Source organism: Daktulosphaira vitifoliae, unplaced genomic scaffold (genome assembly GCF_025091365.1).
Source record: "Daktulosphaira vitifoliae isolate Bord-2020 unplaced genomic scaffold, ASM2509136v1 Scaffold_5, whole genome shotgun sequence".
In the NCBI taxonomy this organism is placed as follows: domain Eukaryota; kingdom Metazoa; phylum Arthropoda; class Insecta; order Hemiptera; family Phylloxeridae; genus Daktulosphaira; species Daktulosphaira vitifoliae.
The window spans coordinates 2674002-2700761 of record NW_026099576.1 but is presented as its reverse complement, the minus strand read 5'-3'; the positions used below and the strand labels follow the sequence as shown (position 1 = coordinate 2700761).

At 23.6% G+C, this 26760-nt stretch overlaps 1 protein-coding gene across 7 annotated transcripts in view; it reads right to left on the bottom strand.

Annotated features, from left to right (window-relative positions):
- LOC126907084 (lutropin-choriogonadotropic hormone receptor-like) overlaps window positions 1–25270 on the bottom strand; it is a 66449-nt gene extending 41179 nt beyond the window's left edge. For 4 of the 7 annotated variants that reach the window (XR_007704419.1, XR_007704417.1, XR_007704418.1 and 1 more), the window contains exons 1-2: window positions 24940–25258; window positions 5056–5141 (exon numbers count right to left, since the gene is read on the bottom strand). The gene's annotated coding sequence lies outside the window, so the exon portion shown is untranslated. Of the gene's footprint in view, window positions 1–5055; window positions 5142–5580; window positions 5647–24939 lie in introns of those variants that run through there. The other 3 variants (XM_050688114.1, XM_050688113.1, XM_050688112.1) reach the window with 3 other exon arrangements.
- Between the last annotated feature and the right edge of the window lie 1490 nt (window positions 25271–26760).

Below are 26760 nucleotides of genomic sequence, written 5' to 3'. Positions count from 1 at the left end.
CATATATTAACTTTCAATGAATTTGTCAAATCATAGTTATTCATTTGATATCATTTTTAAACTTAATAAATAAATAAAGATGGTTAGATGTCAGACTTAAATGGTTTGGTCTGTTACGAGGAGAGAAGAATCGGAAGCTGTAAGGATAGTTATAGAAATGAATGTAGAAGGAATTCTACTGTATATTGTTTAAATTATTTATTTTTACTACACAAAATATATTAAGAAATTTTATAATATGTATACAGGGTGGCCCACCACTCACTGACAACTTAAATAACTTTTGATCCAGTTAATATTTTTAGCTGATTTTTTTTTTAAATAATAGTTATACGTTAGGTCTATAGCTATATCTCAATAATTAATTTTTTTACATTTTATTAAAAATATTAATTATTTTTAAATTTTAAATAAAATGTAAAAAAAAAATCTAAGATAGCTATTTTGTAGAGTAGAATTTAAGAAAAATTTTAGTAAAAAAATATCTTATTAATATTGAGTAGTAAATATTCTGTAGTGTTTTGAAGTTTGTGAAAATTTGACGTTTTGGACTCGTTACAAAGTTACAGCTCATAAATGACAACGGGATACATTCATAAACATTTCAAGCAATCAGTTTTTTGTTGTAGAAAATAATTTTCCATAATAACATTTCATTAATTATTAAAGAAAAGTTCTATTAAATAAATATAACTTGCATAATGCTTAATATGATTAAACAAAGTAATTTTTTTATTTTCTGACTTTAAGTTTTAAGTTTTAAAATTTTAAGCTGTTTTATTGAGAAGTGTAAAAAAAATTGTCTGTTATTGTGCAACTAGTATAATGTGTAGTGTCATTAACCGTTATCTTTTTTTTTAAATCATTTGGTTGGTTAATACCAATTAGATTGGTATATCCTGAGAAATTTATAAATTCAGCGGTTTTCCGTTGCCTTTTGCATTGAAACATGGTATTTTTTCGCCATAGTAAAATCATCCATATTATGGTCACCCATCCGTTCACCGAGAGCGGTAGGTGCGACTTAACACTAGAGTTTTGTCAACAAGTATTGTTCCCATCTTATCACTCCATAAATACCAGTAAATCTTTGTGTTAAACAAATTTCATGAAAATGTTCTATGCATTAAACGTCAACAAAATTTAAACAGACAAAAAAATATACTCTATGATACAAAAAACACAAATTTTATTGTAAGATATTCTACAAATTATTTTAAATTCAAACGTGGCTCATGTTCATGTTTCAAACATTATTATATTTAATGCACAAATATTCTATTACATCATTTACTCAATTCACCTTTTCTTAGAAATTCTCATAAGTATTCAAAAACTTTTTTAATATATTTTTTGACTTACATTAAAGGTGGTAAAACCTTGTTGACCGGATAAATGAAATGATAGTCGACATATTCATGTGCTTTGATTTCAAACTCAAGGAAATAAATGTAACTAGATGCGTAAATATTCCGAAGTGGTTGCGCTTGACACTTTATATTAAGTGCTTAACTATGTTATGTTTTCCTAAAATCTTGCTTTCTAAGATTTAATGAACTTTTTTTAGTAATTACGAGCAAATAACATTACGAGTTTATTTGAAAGTGTAAAAAATTCTAATAAAAAAAAATCACATTATACCGGATATCATTAGAAAATTGTGAAACATTCTTTTCCAACTTGAAAATATTAAAATACTTTAATTGTTTCAATGGAAAAATTAAATCAAATAATGTTTACTCATTTAATGAAACTTTAATATTTAATACTATAAACATAAGAAAATAAACATTTTTGCTAACAAATAGTTTATTATGTTAGTTAAATAGGCTATATTTAAAATGGTTAGAAAATAGGTTTAGTCAAAATTTGAATCATGTTAATTTGAAATTCTGACACTTAAAGTTATAGAAATTCCATAAACAGTAAATATTGTTATAAAATATAATAATCCTAAGCCTTCTACGAACCAATACCATTAAATATAAATAAAGCTGGCAAAATTAAGACCATCAGATTTCATATTAAGCACAATCATTTCATGTGATGTTAGAAGTGATAAACTGCACAATAAAATAAATATAAATTTTCAACGAATGATACTTTTAAAGATTTTTTATGTAATATCTTTATCTAAAGCATTTACATTTTTCATGAATTAAAAGTAAAATACATTCTACTTTTTATTAGTGAGAAATATAATGACTAGAATTTAAAATCAAATGATATACTTAATTGATTTAAAATTTTGGTCAACTGACTGAGTTCAAAGAGGAGTAAAGAGTAATTCTATTTCCTAGCAGAAAAATTTAGTTAAATTTTATAAAACAGTTATAAATTTGTTATTCTACAATGTGTTGTAATAGGCCCTTCACACAACCGAACAAAATGTTTATCTGTTATTCTTTCATCTTCTACCCACACACCAATAAATTACAAAACACAATCAACACTTTCTATCACTGACTGCAGATACACACACAACTCACACAATCACGCCATGCACACACATCCGTTCCTTCCCAACATGTACAACCCCGTAGTTTTACAAAATCCTTCTACAATGTCAGCAAAATAGCAACAAAAGAATCTAAATAAATGTAAGGCCGATGGTCATGTACATGTCTGGAAGGGGACTTTGGAAGGACTCCAAAGGACTCCATGGGCTCGTCTGACATGGACTGTTCCGATCCAACCGATTTACGATCACGTCGTCCGGCTCTCTTTCGCCTTTTAAACCAATTTTGTATTTTTTTTAGTTTTGTTTGTTTTTCCTTTAATATTATTGTATTATGTGTTTTTTAATAATAAAATAATCGAAGATACTTTTTTATACAAATTGGTTATTATAATTCATACTTTCTTTATTGTTCCACGAGTGAATTATTGTATCAATAAGGATTATATGATTAAGGTAAGAACATCCTAATTTATTGTGCATGTATTTAAAATAGCAAGTGACCCTCGAACAACACACCTCGAGAAAAGGGATAGTTCTTATTTTGCGATACTCCTATAACATTTTCCTTCCATCATTATCTTATCCCTTTCTTATTTTTGTTTTACAACAAATGATTATTGACAATATCAAATAAAATTTTAAATAATGAAATTTATCAGTTAAGTAGTATTCAAAATTTTACTCTAAAAAAATTCCCATAAACAACGAAACAAACTATTAGCATCATTTGGTATATATTAAATTATAATGTAATTTAATTTACATTAAACTAAAAACAATAACATAAATATTGAATATTATTTAAAACTCTGATTTCATTGGTATTTATATTTGGAATTCAAAAACTTATAACACTTAGGTTTACATAAATAAACTTTATAAAATAATAACGCAAAACAAATATAAGTATGTGTTTACCCACAAAATATATTTTTAATCGAATTTTGTTTGTACAAGTACATACACAAGAATAAACAAAGATCTGAAATCGACATTTATAAAGAAATTTTTTGAAAAAGAAATCAAATTTATGGGTTTTTCAGTATTAGGTCTATTATTTATCCTAAAAAATACAAATAATTACGCCAAACACGAAGTTTATGACTCCTTTACACAATTCTCTTAGTCATTTTTGTTTTTCAATAAAACAATAAGAACTTATTATTTCGTATAAATGAATAAATTATTTTTTTTAAATTAATAAGTAACGTTATAAATTTTTTTTTTTCAAAAACATTTGTGTGTTTTAAGTTTTTAGTTATTACATAAATGAGAAGTAGCGTATGTTAGAAATTATAAACAAAATATTTGTGTCAGACGTTAGTACACAAAAAAATATAAACATTACTATTTTTTAAAGAAAAATGTTCTTGATTCTAATGTTAAACAAATTTTTGTTAAGTCTTTCATAAAATATAAAATAACTGGTGTCATATAAATATATTTAAATTCATAAAGTCTAATACTAACACTTTATTTATGTGCTTCACAAGTGATAATAAATGCAGTAGCAGATTTGTATGCATGTTTCTAGGCGTGGAGGGTCTAAAAGATAATATTGTTATAAATAATGAGAACAATAGAAACCCTTTTTCTCACTTATTGAACACCCTTTTTAATGAAGTACAAAAATAAATATCAAGGTCTACCTTTACATACAGGGTGTTCAGTAAGTCAGGAAACGGGTTTCTATTGTTCTCATTGTTACAAACAATGAGAACAATAGAAACCAGTTTCCTGACTTACTGAACACCCTGTATAATAGTGTATACTATTCACAGATCATAAATCTAGTAATAACGGCGTTATATATAGGCAATTTAGGTACCCATATGTGGTTTTCTAATAATTTACCGTAGTGTATAATTATTATAATAGACATATCTTTCGAAAGCATATTTGAATGCGTTATAATAATAATTACTTCGCATTTAACATTTGCAAAGTTCTTCTCAGCTAAATGATTATATTTTATTGCTTGCTATTTTATGCGTAAATGTAAATGAGTTATTAGCAGTTTTAAATAGACAACAATAATAATGAGAGAAACCAACAATGATTACATAATACAGACTATATTTATCTAACTTTTAATATTTGATCCATTAACCTCTTTAGTAAGTTTCAGTGCGTATAATTACTTAAGTAACTGTATACAATACATTAGCGATCACGCATGGTTTAAATAGTGCCATCAATCACAATAGTTACTTTAATGTAAGCATAAACTGTTACTTAAAAAGTTTTCTCAAAAGATGATTTTTATTAATATCAAACTTATAAAATATTTCTTACATAGTGTTTAGTATATCTTTATATCAACCTATTTTATTTTAATATCACGCGAAATTAACAAATGAACTAGTATAGTTAACAATAAACTTTAGGATTTACCAGTAAAGACATTTCTATCCTTAAATTAAATATTTTTGTGTATAAGTACACTAGATTATCATTGTACTTTATAACTGATAACACTTTTGTGTTTCCAATTTAATAATAAAAATTACTATCTTTATCTTTAACGTTTCTGAAATTAATTGTTAAATAAGTAATTCTGTATTTGGTATAAAGTATTAGAAGTACTAACTTACATTTATTATTTTTTAATGATTAATATTGTCATCGCCTCAATTTACACTCTGGAAACTAGACACCGGCTTTCTTTTCAAACCAAAACCTTAATAAAAACAATAAATTAGTCCATACAATAGAAAACTCCTGTAATTTTATTTTGATTATATACTATGCTTAGCTATTTAGTATAGTTATATAATATACTTATTTAGTAATCAATGGAAAAATGGAGAGTATTATAAAAAACAAATACTAATATATAATAAATAATTAAATAGGTAAATTTTATCAAAATTGATGATATCCATGGAATTTATATTAACTCAAATTTAAATTTAAATTATAACAGTAACAATAATATTAACAAATTATTATTAATTAATAAAATTAAATAAAAACAAATGAAAGCTCAAAACATCAATTTATCAACTCTAAACTCTAGAAAATTAGTCAACCAAAATCTAATTTAACTTAAAACTTTACTTAAATTATGTTCTTAATTTATTTTTTGTACGTATAAAAATATAAACAAAACACATTACTTTTTAATTTACCATCAAGGGTTTTTTTTATCTTTTAAAATATTGAAATTTAATGTTATTGAATACCTGAAATTTAAAACTAAATCAGTAAATGTTGCAGAAATAATTTTGTATATTTATTTGCGTATTTAAACATATTATTTATGTTATATATACATAATAGATTTCTAAAATTTTCAACATTAATTTAAAAGTTATAAAACACATTATATTATAATATATAAGCGACTATGTAAAATTGTGAGACCGTATAAATTTTGATGTTTTGCTGTTATAAGAATGATAGTATCATATTTCAATTTAATAATGTCAAGTAATGTCTTTAAATTATTCCTTAACTAACATTTTAATTGATATCGGTAGAATTTTGTTGATTTCGACAATTATTAAATTAAACATCTATTACTCTCCATTTTTCGCTCCTTATTTCATATTGCGAAAATATTTATCTTCTATCAAACATTAATCGTTCCTAAATATCACACAAGTAAAATAATAATAAGTCGATATAAGTAAAACTAAAACTATAAATTTTGGATTCTGTTAACCAATTAATGAAAATAACGTTCTATAAAAGTACATATTAATAATTCACATCACTTTTATATTCTCTTATGGCACATATCAGTACGCTTTTTTTAAGTTGATACTTTAAAAATACCTCATCCATTTTCTTGTTTTATATACATTTCTCAAAGAAATAATCCCAAGCTCAAAATTTAAACTACAATGGAATTATTTTCATAAATCAATTCGTTGATTAAGTCTTTAAACCATAAATAAATTATATTAATCATTCAATTCCTTTTTTGTATATTTATAATTAACTTTAACTTTTTTAATTGGTAATCAACATTTAGTCATAATTTCAAAGAAAGATAATACTATAATTAATGGTATAAAAATACACAGAGCCGTAGTAAGGTTTATCAGCGCTCCTGGCTATTTATTACATTTTTCGTTATATATAAATAAAGGTACATTTTATTTTGAATTTAGTGCCTCTTTGTTTGTTTCACCCCTGTCCTGGGACAGTTTTGCCAAGGCCAAGCTGCGGCTTTGAAAATATATGAAACAAAAAAATAATAATAACTAAGTTGATGATTTTTTTTTCTGTTTCTACTTCATTTTGAATTAAATAAAATTATACTTATAATATATTCATAAGTTTGTATTCAGTGTTAACCGATATATTTTGCATATAAATATGAAAATAAAAAGCTTTTGATAAATCTAAACTTTAAATAGTTACCTCGTATGATCACATGAATTTATTACAAAAATAAAAAAAGGTAATTATAAATGAAATATTGCTCAGTAAAATTCTTCAATACTGAAAGGTTAGTCGACATTCTTGTATCAAGTTATTACTGACAATTACGTTTACATTCAAAACATAACTTAACGATTGGCTTATTTTTGATTCGGGTTTTATAAATAGTTACGAACTAGTTGGTAGTCTATGATTTTGACACTAAAAAGATTTAGTAACTTTTATAAAATATTGGTGTTGTAAGATATTAGGCGCTACTGTAATATAACACTAATGTAATAACTCTTAATAAAATTAAAAACAAAGCATTTCTGAAGTGGAGTTTAAAGTAAAACTTAATGTGCTATAAAGATAGTGATATTTTTAAACGAAAATTACAACATGAAATTGTTTTGACTGTTTTCTACAGTCTATCTTTACATAATTCTTAGAATAACTATCACGAAATAAGAGAATTATGTATTTTTATTTTCAAAAAATAGTTTTTTTTTATTATACAATTTTTCTAAATTTGAGTAATAATTGTATTAGCCAGCACATAATTATTTAATAATATTTTACATGTATAATCATTATTGTAATTGAATCACTTATTGAAATAAGTGAAGCCCAAATCCACAATTCGTTTTTTTTTTTTTTAAGAAAAAAAATTATGGATTCTACTATTTATGTTATTTCTATACTTATTAGTACTTTTACTTATTGTAACTAATGTATAGATTGTAAATATTAAAAAATAATAATTATATAGTGTTGAAATTCAAAACTAACCAACCAGTCCCAACCAGTCCTAATCAAAATTTAAAAAATAACATTTTTGCTAAGATAAAATTATACTAAAATTTGTTATAAAGAAAAATATAACACATTTAACCAAAACAATTTATTTTATATATGAAATCATAATACTTAATAACAATTATCATGATACTTGATTGATAAAAACTACTTTTTCTCAAACATAGTGTTAAACATTTTATCTAAGTCTTTGAAATAAGTTATGATAGCTATAGCTAATTTTTTATGGATTTAAGGCGAACATTTTACACATAATTTTAAATTAAAAAAAAGTAATAATGATAAAAAGTTATGCATTTTTCAAAATATCCAAATTTATTTTTTATTCCAATAATTGATGCTATTATATTTATTGTTATTATTACATAGTACTATTATTAACTTAAATTTTGATAATTATACAATTTATTTTTTTCATAAATTTAATTAAATAATTTTACAATAAATATGTGTATTAAATTAAAATGCCAACTGCAGAAAAATCAAATTATAATAATCAAGAAAATAGTTTTCACATAACAACTCTTATTTAACGTAAGTGGAATGGTCACATTAATCAAATAGATTATGGTTAATGCTTGTAAAATTTTAAAGTAGTAAGCTGTCAAGTTGACGACTAGTACGTTTTAGTAAAGGTTCAAAGAAAACTAACGTTCTGTAAAAACATAACAGAAAAACAAAGACTCTTATAATTTCAGTTTTAATTTGTTATTATTTTTTTGATGATACAAATTAACTGATAATTCATCTTTTGAAACATTAAGATGGCATATTCAATATATATATATATACATATATATACTATTAAAAAATTCAAATATCTAGAAGACTAGGCATAAAAACTATTTTCAAATATTATCACGTTGAGTTAATTTTATTATAGAAATATCGGTTGCACATTTACAAAAATTCAACTCAATGAATACTTGTCAATTCACTAGGAAAAAAATAAGCCAACTCTATAAAATCATTTCATATCACCAATGAGATTAAAATAGTTGTGTTGATTTATGCGTACAGTTGTCATTTTGAATCATGCGAATTGACAACAAATAAAAATGATTGATCTCTAGGTAATTTTTTTCCCTATACTATATATTATAAATTACATTTCCATAATTTAGTTATAATTCATCATAACAACTCAAACACTAGATGCTAATACTGAAACTCTAAATATTTTACTAACTAAAAAACGTATTATTTATATCTAAATTAATCAAGTTTTTGTAACAATGAAAATTAAATGTATAGCGAATATTGTTTTATATCTATTGTGGTTAGGTGAAATATTTCTAAATAACTAGGAAATGTCAACAACAGACAATACTGGTGATGATTGTCGACTGTCACCAAGATGACAGGCCCGGCTGGAATTATTTTAGATTTTGTTTTAGACTAAACATCAATTATCTTTCGTTTAATTTTAATTAAAATATTGTCACAAGTAGTTTTAAAAAAATAAAATTTATAACTTAATAGAAAAAGTTTAAAGATTCTAAATAACTTCCAACAAATGGTCTTTTTTGATAAAGAAATTTTATACAGAAACAATTATTCAACATTATAAAAATTATGACAATCTTTAAATTAATGTTCAATTGATGTTAATAAATAAAGTTAAAACAGCAAATAGAGAATTTAGTTTATTATATTAATATCGACTGTGTTTGAAGTACGTATTTTACGGTAAACTAATGATACAATCAGTTTATATTACTGTTCAAAAGTTAAATTTTTTTGTACAATTATTTTAATTAATGGCGAATAAAACTAAATAAAATAGAAATAATAACTGATTTATAAAGTAGTGATAGTATATAAATATACTATATTTTTAATTTTAGGAAAAAAATTTGGAATACATAAATAAGTTTTTCATACATAAAACATATTGTTATTTAGTCGTCACAGACTAGTTACTAATTTAAAAAAACCTTAAACGAGAGTTTTCATTCAAAAATAAAATAAATTTATGATTTAAATAAAGAATTGAAAAATTTTTTTTTTTTTCATTTTTTATTTATTCATATTTTTTAAATAAGTTTTTCTTCTCAGGTTTTATTTCTCAAAAATATTGAATTTATCTTTATAGCAAAAGGTTAATGATTATGTTAAATATTTAAACTTATCATAATAGCATTAAAATGTCCATTATTAATTATCGTCATAATGCTATTTAATTATGTTATGCTTAATTTTGAATGCAAAACATAACTCTATAATTTATAGAACTACAAACATAAACATTTTTACAGTTATAAAAGAACAAGATATCGCTTGTATGATATTTCCTTAATAAATAATCAAGAATGTTATGATGTCCAAATATACAGCAGACGACACATTTACCCGAAATCACACCTTATTTTATATTTTCTTACAAAATTTTAAAAGAATGGTCAACTTCTTGGCAGACAGTAGACAAGAGTGGGCCTGGCCCCCCTTAGATTTAATGTGGCCCATGGCCGGCCCCCCCAAATTTAAAATTCAATTATTTTTACGAATTATAAAAAACGGCTAGGCCTTATATACATTGAAATTATTATTAATTTGTGATTACTATTGAGTAATACAGTTATTATTATGGCTGTATTTTCATTTTTATAATCATAGAAAACGTTATTTGAAAAAGATAACGTTCTAGACGTAATAATAAATAGAATAGCAATTACTCCAAACGTGGTTGTAGGTAAATTTTTTTAAACTCTGGTCCAACAAATGATAACAAACTAAGAAGTATCTGCATTAATTAGAATCTAGTTGATTACAAAATTCGATAGAGTATACTCTATGAAAATTTTTTTGATAAATCTTATCTTTAATTTGTTTCTGTTTTTTATAATTTAGTAGTTACAATAGGTAATTTATTTGTTTTTGTTAATTTGTTATTTGCGTGCTCTAAATAAAAGTAATAAAAATATAACTAAAAAAAGGCAGGAATTGTTTTTAATTTTAAATAAAATAAATTTTACATTGTTTATAATTTATATATATTGAAAAATTTTTTATAACTTAATAGTTTCGATGCGAAGCTGAGAAGGTATTAATTTTACTATGATGTGTTTTTTTTTTTTATAATTTTTTTTTTTATTTTTTTTTTGCCACTGTGGTCTGTTGCCACTTTTTCTCAGCTCTCACTGGACCGATTTCTTTCAAAAATACGTCAAAAGATCACAAAGCGTATCTAGTTGAAGATATTACCCTTAAAAATTGAAAAAAATTTCCTCGTTCCCCGCAAATGAAGGAAATATCCAAAAAAATTACAAATTTAAAAATTAGTAAATTTTGTAATTTTTTTCACTTTTTTTTCTTAAAACTTCCATAACTTTTTCAAAAATCTACAAATCAACATAATTTTTTTTTATGCTAAAACCTTAGATATTTCCCTTTCATTTGATATAATTTTTTTGAAAATCTAACATTTAACCGGCTCATTGGAAGGGATTTAAAATAGCAACTTTTTTATAAAAACTAATTTTTTTAACTTAACTTTTGAAAATGTTCCAGAAATACTGCGTCCTTTAAATATATGTCAAATTAAATCTTATGTCATGGACTATAAAATTTAAAAAAAAATTTGTCCCGACGACCTATCTCCTATGCACAAAAGGCTACCGTATTCAAATATATGCTATTTTTGTAATACAATTCTGGGTTTTGTATTTTATTTTATTTTAAAATATCTTATTAGGGGAATATACTGACTTTCATGAATATTGTTTTATTAAAACTTTCACTTTAAAGGACAAAAAAAAGTACGTTCAAAATGATTACTTTTAACCTATGAAAAATCAAAATCAATAATAATTTGAAAACAATTAATTTTAAAAATTATATAATATATAATTAAAAGAAAAAATAATCTGGGTATAATTAAGGAAATAGAAGTTGATGTTCCTTTTGTCCATCAATTTTTTAGAATTAAACACTATCTAAAGATTTGCATCGAAACGTTTCTTATGATAGGGATTTTAATCACTGTCAGATTAAATCTATACTGGACCTAACTAGGCAACATCCCCACTATGCCGCGACTTTTGTTTCTTTGAAGTCGAGAAAAATAACTTTAAAATTTGAACTAGCTAAATTTCCATTTTTATTAAGTGACGAATGAGACGTACGGTTTTTGAGACGGTAACACTGAAAAAAATACGATTTTTGTAAAAAAATTATTTTTTATATTTTTAACTTTATAATGCTATAACTTTTTGAAAGATGTATGGATCAATATAATTCTTTGTTTTANTAAATAGAAATTGATACAAGGGCCCAAAATTGTTGGCCCCCCAATAAACATTTTCTGGCTACGTGCCTGCTTCTTGGGGTGCGAAGTAACCAATGCACTCCATATTTGCACCCACCATAAGTGCAAGTAAACTGTCCTGTTCAAAACTAAATAAATCTTTGAAGTGAGATAAACGTTTAACTAAAATAAATTTTACTTCTGGGATGGTTACTGGAGTTAGTATTTTACATTCATGTGTTGTAAATTATGAAATTGTTCTAAGCACAAATTAATTAACTCTAATATACACATATATTTTTATATATTTTATTTTGATAACATATGAATTATTTTTAATAAAATTTCTGTAATACAAATAATAAAAAAAAACCAGCACAGGGGGGTCGCGGCACAGTAGTGACGTGGCATAGTTGGATCAAGTATAATGATATCTGACAGTGATTAAAATCACTATCAAAAAAAAACGCTTCGATGCAAATCTTTAGATAGTGTTTAATTTTAAAAAAATTGGTGTATTAATCCAAAAGCTACATGATCTGCTATTTTCTTATTAATATCCTGAATGAAAAAGGGATTATTAAAAAATATTATTTTTCATAAAAAAATTGTGTTGATCCATACACTTTTCAATAAGTTATAGCATTATAAAATAATGCTATAACTAAGCATTAATTGACTAATTAAAGATTTTTACAAGTAATGTTTGAATAATACTTATAATAATTATTCAACATCTCAAACATCATGAGCGCTGACATACATATACTATTTTAACACAATCAATACGTGTTACATAAAATTACATTTTATGTAACAAGGTATTCAATTACCTCTTATTTTTATTTATTTCGTTATATATATCACCAACAAAAGCGTATTTATTAAATTCATGGATTTAATAATTTAGACTAAATTAAAGTGTACCTTAAATTTAATAAATCTATCCAATAATTATTATTATTGAATTCATCTTGATACCAACGTCGATCAAAGAAACACACAGCTACTAATCTTGTCGACACCAACTTCACAGTGTGTAATAATGTATGTTTATGTTTATATACTAAAGATTGCTACATAAACAAGTGTACTATATAATAAAGTGATTGGTTTATCATATGCCAATCGATAACTCACAAAAAAAATAGAATATTAATACATATGTTTTTTTAATTTATCAGCTATTTATTACTTTTTAGAATCATCCCTAATAACTTATAGGAGTGTAAAATTTACTTTTTTAAATGGCAACATACAAATCTAATTAGTTTGTAAAATAGAAAAAGATCTAATTAAGAAAATTACTGGTTAATAACTACTTTTGAACTAGTACTTCAGAAGCTATTAACAATATAAAGTATTTACTGGAAGTAAGGAGTGGATGCTGCTATTTTTATCACTAATCATTACCCGGCTACGCTATTCCTCCCACTTAGATACAAATATAAGAATAACTTCCGAAGTACTGGTCTAAAATTGTTGTTATGAACCAGTCATTTTCTTAACTAGATAATTTTCTGTTTTATAAGTTAATTCAACATGTATGTTAACATTAAAAAAAAAAATTGACATCCTTATACATTATAAGGGATAATCCTAAAAAGTAATTAAATGACGATATACAGAGTGGCCGCCCACCACTCACTGACAACTTAAATAACTTTTGATCCAGTTAATATTTTTAGCTGTTTTTTTTTTTAAATATTAGTTAGACGTTAGGTCTATAGCTATATCTCAATAATTAAATTTTTTACATTTTATTAAAAATATTAATTATTTTAAAATTTTAAATAAAATGTAAAAAAAAAATCTAAGATAGCTATTTTGTAGAGTAGAATTTAAGAAAAATTTTAGTAAAAAAATATCTTATTAATATTCAGTAGTAAATATTCTGTAGCGTTTTGAAGTTTGTGAAAATTTGAATTTTCATGTACTATTTTACGGTATTAAACATTGAAATACGTATTGAGAAAAGGACAGAAGAAAACGCTATCTTTTCATGATTACTGTGTATACATATGATGATAGTGTGTATACATTACAAACTTGGCATAAATACCATGATAAGAAATTAGATAAGGCAATTATTACTTATCACTCTCATTCAAAAGTATATTGAAAAGATAGCGTTTTCTTCTGTCCTTTTCTCAATACGTATTTCAATGTTTAATACCGTAAAATAGTACATGAAAATTCAAATTTTCACAAACTTCAAAACGCTACAGAATATTTACTACTGAATATTAATAAGATATTTTTTTACTAAAATTTTTCTTAAATTCTACTCTACAAAATAGCTATCTTAGATTTTTTTTTACTTTTTATTTAAAATTTAAAAATAATTAATATTTTTAATAAAATGTAAAAAAATTAATTATTAAGATATAGCTATAGACCTAACGTATAACTATTATTTAAAAAAAAAATCAACTAAAAATATTAACTGGATCAAAAGTTATTTAAGTTGTCAGTGAGTGGTGGGCCGCCCTGTATATGTAACTAAAATATAGCAACATTTTTTTTCAATATTATATTTATTTCGAGAGTAATCAATGGGTTTATGATAAACTGATCCCTGTATGATACACTTTTATATTTAGCTTTTCTTAATATATAAACAAATACATATATTATTACAGTTCATGTTATTATATATGTATATAATAATTTACACAATTTCCATTTAACTTTTATGCATATATTATACAAGTATATAATTTTTATAAGTTATTTTGGTAAACACTCTAATTATGGCTGTTAAAATACATAACAAATTTTAGGACAAAATGTTAGTAACTATGGTTTAAACATTATAAATAAAACAATCAGAGAACTTTAACTTTTATTTTAAGGCTTGGGCTGTTCGAGATGTTTTTTATTTAGGGGTTAACGAAGTATCTTTGTTGTATTTGAATATAATGACAAAATCGACCCTGTCTAAGGACTCTACTACAGCAAACGACTAAATAATAAAAATAAAATAAAAACTCTGAGGTACCTTAATATATATATATACATAATTATGATAAATATAAAATAACGATGCAGTGTAATACATTGACTAGGCATTTTATATTTTGCTCGCTTATTTTGGTCAATGTATAATATTCACGTGTGAACGGCATAAAATTAACGAAGCCAATTTAGGGTTAATACTTAAAAGCAATTTTTTTATCGTACGAATGAAAAATTGTTGTAATATATAAAATTAAATAATTTAGTAATATGTTATATTATAATTTCACCACATAAGAAATTACTATAGCAATACGACCGAATAATAAAAATAAAATGAAAATTCTGGGCTACCTTAATATATAATATATGTTATAGTAATGTAGAATTATGGGCAATGTGCACATTGACCGGACATTGTTGTACCGTCCAAAATTAATGAGCAATGTAACTGAAGCTCAACTTGAACCAAACAATGTACAACCGTCCGTCGTAAAATAGACAATGTGTACTACTATTAATATAATGATATCAACACTATTATTATAGTAAAACATGTTTATTACAATGAATTTTGGTACTTAAAATACGCATGTAATATATAGTAGATATAAACAATTTAAAATTATTTTAGCTAGACAAAATATCACAAAAATTTAAATGAAGAATTAATTTTCTAGATTTTAATTGCTATAAAATAAAAAATAAAAGTATACTTATAAACCATTGATCGGGTAAGAGTTTAATTAACATTAATCAAGTTTTAACAAGCAACTTAATAAATAAATAACTGTTTGACCAGGTATTTTTTACTCGGAATAATAAAATAATGACAAAGTTTATTAAGTTTAGTAATTTTGCGATCTAATATCATAATATTTATTTATAGTGAGTGAATAAACAAATAAGCCATTTAGAAATAATTTATTATATTTTATAATGTTGGTGAAAGACAAATAATCTATCCGTAACAATATGTTTTAATAAATAAGACAATCTCAGAAAAAAATTAGGGTAAAATATTTTAGATTATCATTCAAATTTAATAAAATAATGGATAAACCTTATTTATTTAAATAAGTATAAAATGTTTTATTTACAAGCTGTGCTGGACTTTTACTCCAAATCAAAATTTTTCTTTTAATTACATGTCAAAATTCGTGTACGAAAATAAAACATTGACATTATTCAATATTGATTAATAAAAATATTATATATCTAATCAAATATATAAATTTTTATAAAATTGTTTTATAAACTTTAAATAGTATTAGAAGAGTAAAATTTATCAAAAAAGTATGAAAAAAATGTATTATCAATATAACATATTCAATTTTAGCTCGATGATTTTGTAACGTTTAAAAAACATGTAAGATCCAAGATTTGATATTCATTTGATAAAATTATTTATTTCAATATTGAATTTTTACTCCAGTTTACTCTAAAAGTAATTAATACCATAAATATATGAACTACCTTAACACCATTAAATAATATCAATAATTTTTATGTATTAGATTTATGGAGTTATAATAGCAACAGATGATGTAGGTTATTTAAAAATCAGTTGCAGTCGAATGGGAGTTGTTGGGGTATAGATCTCCCTTTACCAATGACATGCTTTTTGACATTTTTGTACAATTTTCATAATGTATATTTTATATTTTGGAAACTTTATACATAATTAATCAATTTAAAAGTTATTGACCATAATGAATATGAAAAGTCATAAATATACAAATTTAAATTAAATGGTTATTATTTATAGGTATGTAAATTCAACAGGACATTATTCCAAAATAAATGAAATATTTAAAGTGCTTTAATATGAAGAAAGTCATTTACAGCTTAAATCAATTATTTAGTTAAGTAAAACAATTAAGTAAGTTCATAATAATATCTTAATATGAATATGTAATGATAATACAAATTAAAAATCTCTGGAATACCAAGCACAGTTTCCATGATGACTTTAACACAGAGATTTTTCATCCTTTCCAATGATAAAATCATTTGATCGCCATTGTTGAAAGTAGTTACATTTAACACCTTGATGAAATACTTGTTAATATCAATATATTTGACATAAGCAATTAAACTATAGAGCGGAGAGTATCGTTTTAGTTCCTAATTGAAAACTAGAGCCGTTATCGTTTACGAGTGGCAGCGAATAAACGCGTAATTGAAAAAATTTAATAAGATTTTATTACTAGAAAACAGAAACTCTAATAAACCCGTTAAGTACATTTACTATTATTGCCAAGTATTTTTAAGTAATATTTAGGATGATTGAGATTTTTTTTGATGCTTCCTAGAAAAGATGTATTTGAAATAATGTAAACAAAACTTGTGGTTATTTTCAAAAATTAAAATATTAGTGTGAGCAATTTTTCAGGAAAGCAAAAACAAATTTAAAATTTCAATGGCGTCTTAAGTAAAATAATATTTTTATAGTGCAAAAAATAAACTTTCCTGTTAAACAGAAATAATAATGAAATACATATGAACCTTATTCTAGCGATTCAAATATTTCTATTGATATTAATATTTTCTGTAAAAAAAATGTATATATATTTTTATAAATTCTATATATGTATATGGCGTATGAACCCTAATTAATATAATCAACTTGAGACTTAGGTGAATTTTTTTAGAAAACGTTGAAGTTTTAATTTAACATACACTTTATCTTAATTGTGAATAAAACATTCTTTTCATTAATTTTATTTTAATATTTATTTCTTTTAGGTAAAACCAATAAATGTCACGTTTACCTTATTTAAATTGAATATTAAAAGCATAATTCAAAAAAAATTTCCAACTTTCTAATATTTTATATTGACTTTCACTGTCATGACTAAAAAGACACTTTCGGAATAACATAAAAAAAAGGTAGTTTTTAAGTCTCTTAACTTAAATATTATAAAATACAATATTTAGTATCAAAAACGTTAGCATAGTGGAATCGTGGCACAATGTGGACGAGACAGTTGGGACAAGTATAAATAATATCTGACAGTAATTAAAATTACTATTATAAGAAACGCTTTGATGGAAATCCCTAAATGGTGTTTACTTTTAAGAAATTAGTGGATTATTACAAAAATTAACTCCCATTTCCTTCATTATTCCTAATGTTTTATTAGGAAGTTATTTGAAGTTCTATGATTTATAAGTATAATGTATAAATAAATATCTATTATAGCAATTAAATATAGTATTAAATTTATATTTAATAATTTAGGATTGTAATTTATACGAAAAAATTATGAAGTAGATATTACTTCTGTGGCAAACATGTATAAAAGATAAGGACTTGATCTAATACTTTTCAAAAAAAAAATTGTTTTTAACTTATAAATAAATATACTGGTTTACAGATAATTTTCATCAGAGACCAAAATTACATTTCTTAATCCATTTTTGAGCAGATTTTAAATTTGAAATTAGAGTTTCGCATATGAACTAATTTTAATAACAAAATCCATCTAATTAATATAACAAAAATTTATATTTGATTATTAGTTTACGCATGAATAATCAATAAATAAATTTTAATTAAAAAAATACGTAACAAGTAAAATGTATTATGTGCAGTATATCAATATAAATAATTATTTAAACACCAAGAGTTGCATATAAGTGCTTATCAAGACTTCTATTTAAATAATATATTATAATAAAATATTATTAACGAAATTTTGAATTTTCCTTATAAATTTACTGTTAATAGTAATTATATAAGTTTCTAATCACATATCAATCTATAAAATAGAATATTTTATTCTCATAAATTTGTATTTAATTATATAAATTCTTAACTTGCAATTTGGGTTAAAATCGTATTTAAAAGTTCAACATTTTTAAATTATAAATTTTCATAAAAATCTACTTTAAAAGTTTTAAAAAAATAACTTAAAAATATAATTTTGAATTAAAATTTTGCTCGAATTATTAATTGAAGTTATTTAATCTAGATGTGATAAATATCAAACGAACTTCGAATATTCTTTCTTCTTAAAAAAAAGATAAGAAAAAAATACAAAAAAAGTTATTTCAATGAGCGGGATTCAAACTTTGTACTCTAAGCGTATAAAACTGTATTATTTTGTCGCAGCCACCGTAAATTACATGAATTGCTAGCTAAAACAGTTAATTTAATCTAATTCAAAAATTCAAAGCCGCTTTTTGTAACTTTTAGGAGGCAAAATAATTATAATAAGTATAAATTTATATTTAATGGAACTTAGATTTAATTAAATTTTACAAAAATTGATGGACTAATTACTATTGCAAACCCTTATAAGGAATTTAAAAATAATCAAAAAAAATAAAATAAAATTTGAGCACAAAAATAGCATGTTTTTTTAACCACGGCAGCCATTTACATAAAGAAAATAGGTCACTTGGACAATTTTTTTTTTAATTTATAATACGTAGCATAGGCCATAATTTAATAATATATTTAAAGGAGTATTTTCCCTGTGGGCAGAAAAAGGGTCAGATTTTTAAAAATTTTATATAAAATGAAAGGAAAACACGTAAGATGTTTATGTAAGAAAATGTTCAATTTTTTAGGGTAATGTCTTCAACTAGATACAATTTGCGATCTTTTGACATATCGTTGAAAAAAATCGGTCCAATGAGCTGAGAAAAATTAGCGACAGATACAAAAAAAATTTTTAAAAATTAAACACACTATGCTAAAATTAATACTTTCTCAGCTTCGCATCGAAGCTAAAATCAAGGTGCATAACGTCACTTATGATTTGTTTTAAATATAAATGATAATATATTTTTGTTATTTGAAATAAAGATATTTTTTTACATATTTCTCATAAGTATTTTTGATTAGGTAAATGACTTGAACACTTTGTGAAGTACAATAAATTCTACTTAGTAGAATTCAATATACACAAACAAAATCTATAAAATGACAGATTTTATTATGAAAAATAATCTTATTACATAATTCTGGTAATTTATATTGTTTATTTGAAAAGAACATATTTTTCTACGGAGGCAATGAAAATGGAGTAAAAGCATTTGTTGATTATTTTGCTATATGTGTAGGTGTTTGCTTTCGTAAAAACTAAGCCCAATTTTTTATTTCATTTTTTCGCAACTATGCTTCAATAATAAATATGATTTATGGTTGAGTAATGCCTAAAAAATGTTAACAAATAATAACATTTAATCTAACACATTTCATCAATTGTTGACAGTTAAATACACAATTAAATTTCGTTTGTCAATCATTGTGAGGGGAATTGACAACTTGTGAGTAACATCTCTACAATTTTGTATGTGACCATTTTTGTACGTTTGGTCAATATTAAACTGACCCAAATTTTTAATAATTAAAAATTTGAGTAAAAATTAGCACAAAGTTACAATACACTTTCAAAATAAAATATGTAACTTATTGCTGTATTCTAACACCATAAAATCACAATTAACATACAAAAGAAGATTATTCAAAAAACTGTTGAATTAAAAATTAATTTAACTAAATATCATTGAAATAGAAATGGAGAATTTTCATTTGTACTGAAGTAAAATCATTTTACTTTTGTTATTAATAGTATTATTGAAAATAATGATTAAAAATTAGATCCTTAAATTTGATAAACAGTTTTAAATTTTCTAGTAAAAAAATATTTATTAACATTAACATTATTTTGTATACAAAACAACGATTTTGTTTATTAAAATTTATCTGTCACCTTACTTTTTCCTTGTACTATAGTGCCGATTGATTATATGTACACTATATGCTTTTTTAGACTAAAACACTCTCTTACTGTACAAAATTTCAACACAATCCGAGATGTATTTTGGGAATTGACAATTGTAAAGTTAGCATATTTATATAAATTTATTCGGCAAGCAGGTGTCGTAAATTACATGTGGTGAAATGTTATTCTAGGCAATCAATTTAATAGTTCGATGAATGACAAACGGTATCAACACTTTCAGTAACAAACTAAATGTAAACTTTCAATAAAATCTAAACAATTTCTTTTAAAGGGAGTTCTAGGTAACTTTTAAGTATTGATTCTTGAATTTCATTTCATATAGGAGTTATACTTTTTAAATTTTTATGTTCACGCTAAAACTTGATGCAACTATGTTTCAAAATAGAACCAGACAAAATAGTATAATAATTTTTGTTTTAAACATTACAAGTTATATATAAAATTAGTTTAATACTAAAATATAATAATAAAAATACAAAATTTTAATATTAATAATATAGTATAAAAATTAAAGCCAAAAGTATTATAAAATAAAAATGTCAATTTGTTTTTCCTATATAAAATTTATAACAGCTATAGTTAATAAATGACCGGTTTGGTGTTCCATTAATTTTGCTATTAATTGTTTTGACTAAATTATTATCAAACAAAACAAATAAAATAGACAAAGAGATTTTTTGTAATCTTTTTTATATTATTTGTCATTAAAATAACCTTGTAAATTGAAAATAGTCCATAACAAATAAATACATTTTCAAATTGCACGACGACATTTTTAAACACATTTAATAGCCACCAAATAAAAAAAAGTTTAAAAATGTACACAAACAACAATCGAAAGTCATATAAACGAAGCAGTAGAATGTAAATGAGCTGTGAATATATTACAAAAATGCATTTTATTCGTTTACTGTATATGTATATTTTATATTCACATAGCAGGCCTGTATTGGTAAGATGAACATTCTAGAAAATTTCGATATCCCTTTAATTAAAAACTGGTCGTAACTATTTGGGTTTAAGATAGACAAAACATATTCAAAAGTGTAAAAAATACATCATTGAGAATCAGGGTTAGACGTGAGCGGCGGGCCTTTTCGGTAAAAATGTTGATAGGTTTCTTGTTACCCATTCGATGCTATGTTAAAAACATTCATGTCGAAAATACATGGCCTATAGAACATATTTAATTTATCCATACATATTAATTTTAATAAAACTATTACGATCATATATATATATATATATATGTCACCTTAATAGTTTTTTTTATACGATGAATCAACAGACATATCATAAAGTAAGCATTATTAAAAAATAATAAAATATTCTACTGGAAATAAAATTCATGTTGATCAGTCAATCAATAATTTTTAATAGGTCCAAATTGTTTTAATAAACGACATTAAAACAATATTTTCTCACTTGGTCTAAATGACTGGTGTATTTGAAAGCAAAACAAGTGTACAAGCCAACCAAAATAATAGATACACAAATACAAGCCATGGGAATAAATAGAATTGTCAAAATCTTTTATAAACAGTAACTAGGATTATAGAGCAACATTGAGAAATTTGATCACTTTAGACATATCTTAAATTGAAATCCAACAAATTATTTTATTAACATGAAGATAAAATTAATTTAAAAAACTATTTTTAGAAGTTATATTTTTAAATATACTGTCACAAAAAACCGTATAGTTATTAAGTTCATATTTACTTTAAGGCCATATGGTAAATATCTAACGCATTTTATGATACTTATAAGCTTACTTCATAAATAAAAATTCAATATTTAAATGCTATGACATGACACGTGTGTCAACGTAATATCTTTGTGGCACACGGGTAAAACTTTCAGAGTCATGATTTTATGAAAATTTATTTGAATTTTAAATAAAACTTGTTATTTTATTTATTGGTGGATAGTTGCTTCTTGCACGACACCATTCAATTAAATGCGTGTATTATTTAATATTAAATCAACACAAAAATCTTAAAAGATTAGTTCAAATCATAAGCGTCAAATTACAAATGATTGATGGTTTATAGTTTTGATTTTAAACCCTCTTTTGTTTAAAATTATTCCTGTTATAGTTTTAGCTTCGATGCATAGCTAAGAAACTATTGGTTTTACTTTGCAATGTGTTTTTGTGTCTGTGTGTGTCCATATACGTCATTACTCTTGCTTCTTCTGGACTGATTTTGTTCAATGGAACGTCAGAAAATCACAAAACGTGTCTAGTTGAAGATTTCATTGTCATAATTATGAAGAATTCCTCTTAACTATCGTAATAAAAGGGAACATGCCGAAGAATTATAATGGTCATTAAACAGTCAATGTTGATATTTTTAGTTTTCTTTATATATTAAAATAATTTTTAAAACTATGAGGATTATTGCCATTAAATAATTTGTTTTGATAATACTTCAAGCATTGTTATGCTGGTGATATGTTTCTAACCTCTAAAAACGATAATAATGTAATTTTTATTGGATATAATAGTTATTTTAAAATCGATCTATTTAAATAATGCAAAGATCAAAATATAATTTTTAGTAGTAATATTTTAAACATGACCTTAATTTCAAAATATTTTTTTTTTTTTTTGATAATTTTTTAATTTACCAAAGTACTGAGTGGAGGTAGAATCATTTTAAATTCATTTATTTTTATTTTTTAATGTTCCAAAAAATCATGTTCTTACAACTTAAATAAAATTAGAATTCATACGTGAATTTTAAGATGAGAAGAAAAATTATACGAAATTTTGACTCTTAGGAATTATTGGGCATTAAAGACGAAAATTATATAATTTTTGGTAAAAATAACCGACTTTGTAATATTTTGCATGGTAACAAAATGCTTACACCATTATAAGTTATTTAAGATTAAAGCTTGTTCAATGTAATATATAATTACAAATAGAAAAACTTTCCGGTGACTCATCCTCTTTGATTAATCACCTCTGAAGTCAAAAACCATTTAATTTTTGGTAAATATATTAAATTTTTTTTTAATTGTTTTAAATACGCATTGCGGCGTATCAAGAAAGTTATTTTAATCACTGTCAAATATCAATCAACACTAATCTAAAAAATGCCTCAAATCCACTTTACTATATTCTTGCTGTACTTTAATTTTTTTATTTTAAAATGTTATTTTCAATTACTCCAAAAACGATTGGTATTGTGTATAAATGAATAAAACAGGATTTAAAGTTTATTTATTTTTTTAATGGTAAACCATGTACAAAAAAATGAAGATTTGAAGCAGATTACACTATTTTAAGACTGTCATAATCTTTTATTAATTTATACCACCATTATGATACTATTACTAAATATGTTATTTTATAACTTATAGATAGACAAACTTAACCGTTCGTTGAATCTTAAAATTTATGTTAAAAATGGATCTAAGGAACAAATTAACTATTATTTATCAGCCAAGTTTTATTAAATTATTGTTATAATTTAATTATAAATAAGTTAAATTATTAAATTAAAATTTAACTTGCAGGTTAATTTTTTTATTTATATATTGTATATTAAAATAAATATAAGTCTCATATAAGAATATGTTTTATCTATATGTTACAAAAATATTTTTGAAAGATGCTGAAACTGCTTACTGGGTTGTAATTTCGGGAAAAGTGTAAATAGTGTAAAGTTAATATATAATAAATATCATAAAAATTTAATATGATTGAAAAATTAACTTTTAAAGCTTTTCCAAATGTGTTTGCTCTAAAATTTAAAAGCAGCCGAAAACTTTAAATACTAAAAATAAGTAATAATTAGTGGAATGCTCCTAATTGACTTCATGACTATGAAGTTTGAAAATCATATATGTTTTATTCAAATTCTTTGTATACAATGAATTCGATCAATTAATAACAATTTAGACAGCTATTTTTTTCTCTTGTAGTTTCATAATTGTAGTATAAATAAGACGCTGAAACACTGAGTTTTATTTTTAAATGAACAATAAAATTATGTTAAAGTTATGTCATAAGTGTAAGTAAAAAACATTTCAAATGTCAGTAGATATTTAGTCATTTTTTCTTTTGTGAAAATGTATTTAATATTAACTTTACAACTTATGAGGTAAAAAAAAAATAACTTTAATTATAAAAAATACCTGAAAATTTAAAAAAAATTTTATTTAATCTTAAAAGTTACCTGTAGAATTTTTTTATGTTGTATAAAGTTGACAAATTTAAAAAAGAAAATTTAGTAACACTATCATAATAACTATACCATGTATTTCATATTAAACTTGACTTTGATAAATTCACAAAAATAGTTCAATAAACATACCTGTTCTCAAATATACTTCTAATCAAATGGATTAAACGAGTTTGGTATATAAGATATCGAAAAAAATTACATTTTTTACTTCTATCAAATTATTATTACAAAGGAAACGCACTTGTGAATTAGACATGGGCAAGTCTGAAAAAATAAATTAATAAAATGGACAAAATTGTCATTTTTAAAATTTTAAAAATGTAATAGCAATTCCGGTCAATATTTTGATACCCTATACGAGTGATGAATGTCAAATCACACGTGTTATGATCAACGAGACCGAACGACATGAAGCCAACGTGTTAGTCGTTCCAAGCGCGTGACACGACTGCAGTGAATTTTCACGGACAATTCGAGTAAAACGGTAAACCTTAAGCTTTAACCGTAACACTTAATACACTTGCGTTAGTTTTCGAAAAGAAAAACTACTACCGAATATCAGATTAATAATAAAATATTGTGTATATTTAAATAAGTAAAATTAAAAATATTTATATTCACAATAAATAACACTATAAAATCTACAGATCCTATTCAAAACAAGACTTCAATTCATTCATTCAAAAAAATGAATTTTTTCATTTTTCTTGTCGTGCTATAACATAATACATGTGTCATAATGACTTAATTTCTATAAAACTATAATTTGATAGAAATCATATTAATACAATTAATTAGACTAGATTTTAAGTATTTAAGTCGTTGCAACACATATTTAAAAGATAATTATCTAAAAAATTATCAATTTTTTTTTAAATCTATAATTTGGATTTTTTTAATTTATAATTTTTTAAGCATGTTATATTGACTATCTATGAAACATTTGAATTGAGTTTCTTAACATTTTTATTTTTACGTATACGTAGCCAATTTTTAAAACTGAAAAATTGTTTGAATAAAATAGAATTATTTTTATAGAACTATAAAAATTCTACTAAATATATTTATACTATTGTTTCTTTCAGCTAAAAACAGATGTAGTTTATTACAAAATGTTCAATTTTTATTTTACATAATTCATGTATGTGTTTTAATACTACGACTTTTTAATATCTAGTGATTGAACATTTTTTACATACATAAACGAGTTTTCGATCATTTAATATTAAAACACTTACAAGTGTGTAAAACTTATGTGTATATTTAAAATGTTATAATGGCGTATTAGAATTTTTAGATCATTTTTACAGTATAGGTTTTATGATATGTTCTTTTTTTGTCGTTTTAATCACAATTTTATGCTAACACACTGTATAACATAAATACAAATCATATTACTGAGATGAAAAGTTTATAAGATAACAGAATAAATGAATTTCATTCAAGAGAACTAATTAAATTTACTCATATGAAAAATATACCACAAAAATCTATAGTTTCTGTATTTTACAGAAAATCTTATTATTTGATTAAAATAACTCAAAATCAACATTTGCAAAATTCTATTTTAACTTAACCTTACATTTAACAAAATAAAAACGGTAGCACAGTGGGGTCGCGGCATAGTGGAGACATTGCATAGTTGGGTTCAGTCTAGATTTAATCTGACAGTGATTAAAATCACTATCATAAGAAACGCTTCGATGCAAATCTGTAGATAGTGTTTAATTTTAAAAAATTGTTGGATAATTGCAAAAGCAACATCAACTTCTATTAAAATAAAATACAAAACCCATAATTTTCATACAAAAATAGCATATTTTTGAATATGGTAGCCATTTGCGTATAGAAGATAGGTCGTCGGGACAAATTTTTTTTTTTCATTTTGTAGTACATAAAATAAGCTTTAATTTTATATATGTTTAAAGGACGCAGTATTTCCGGAACATT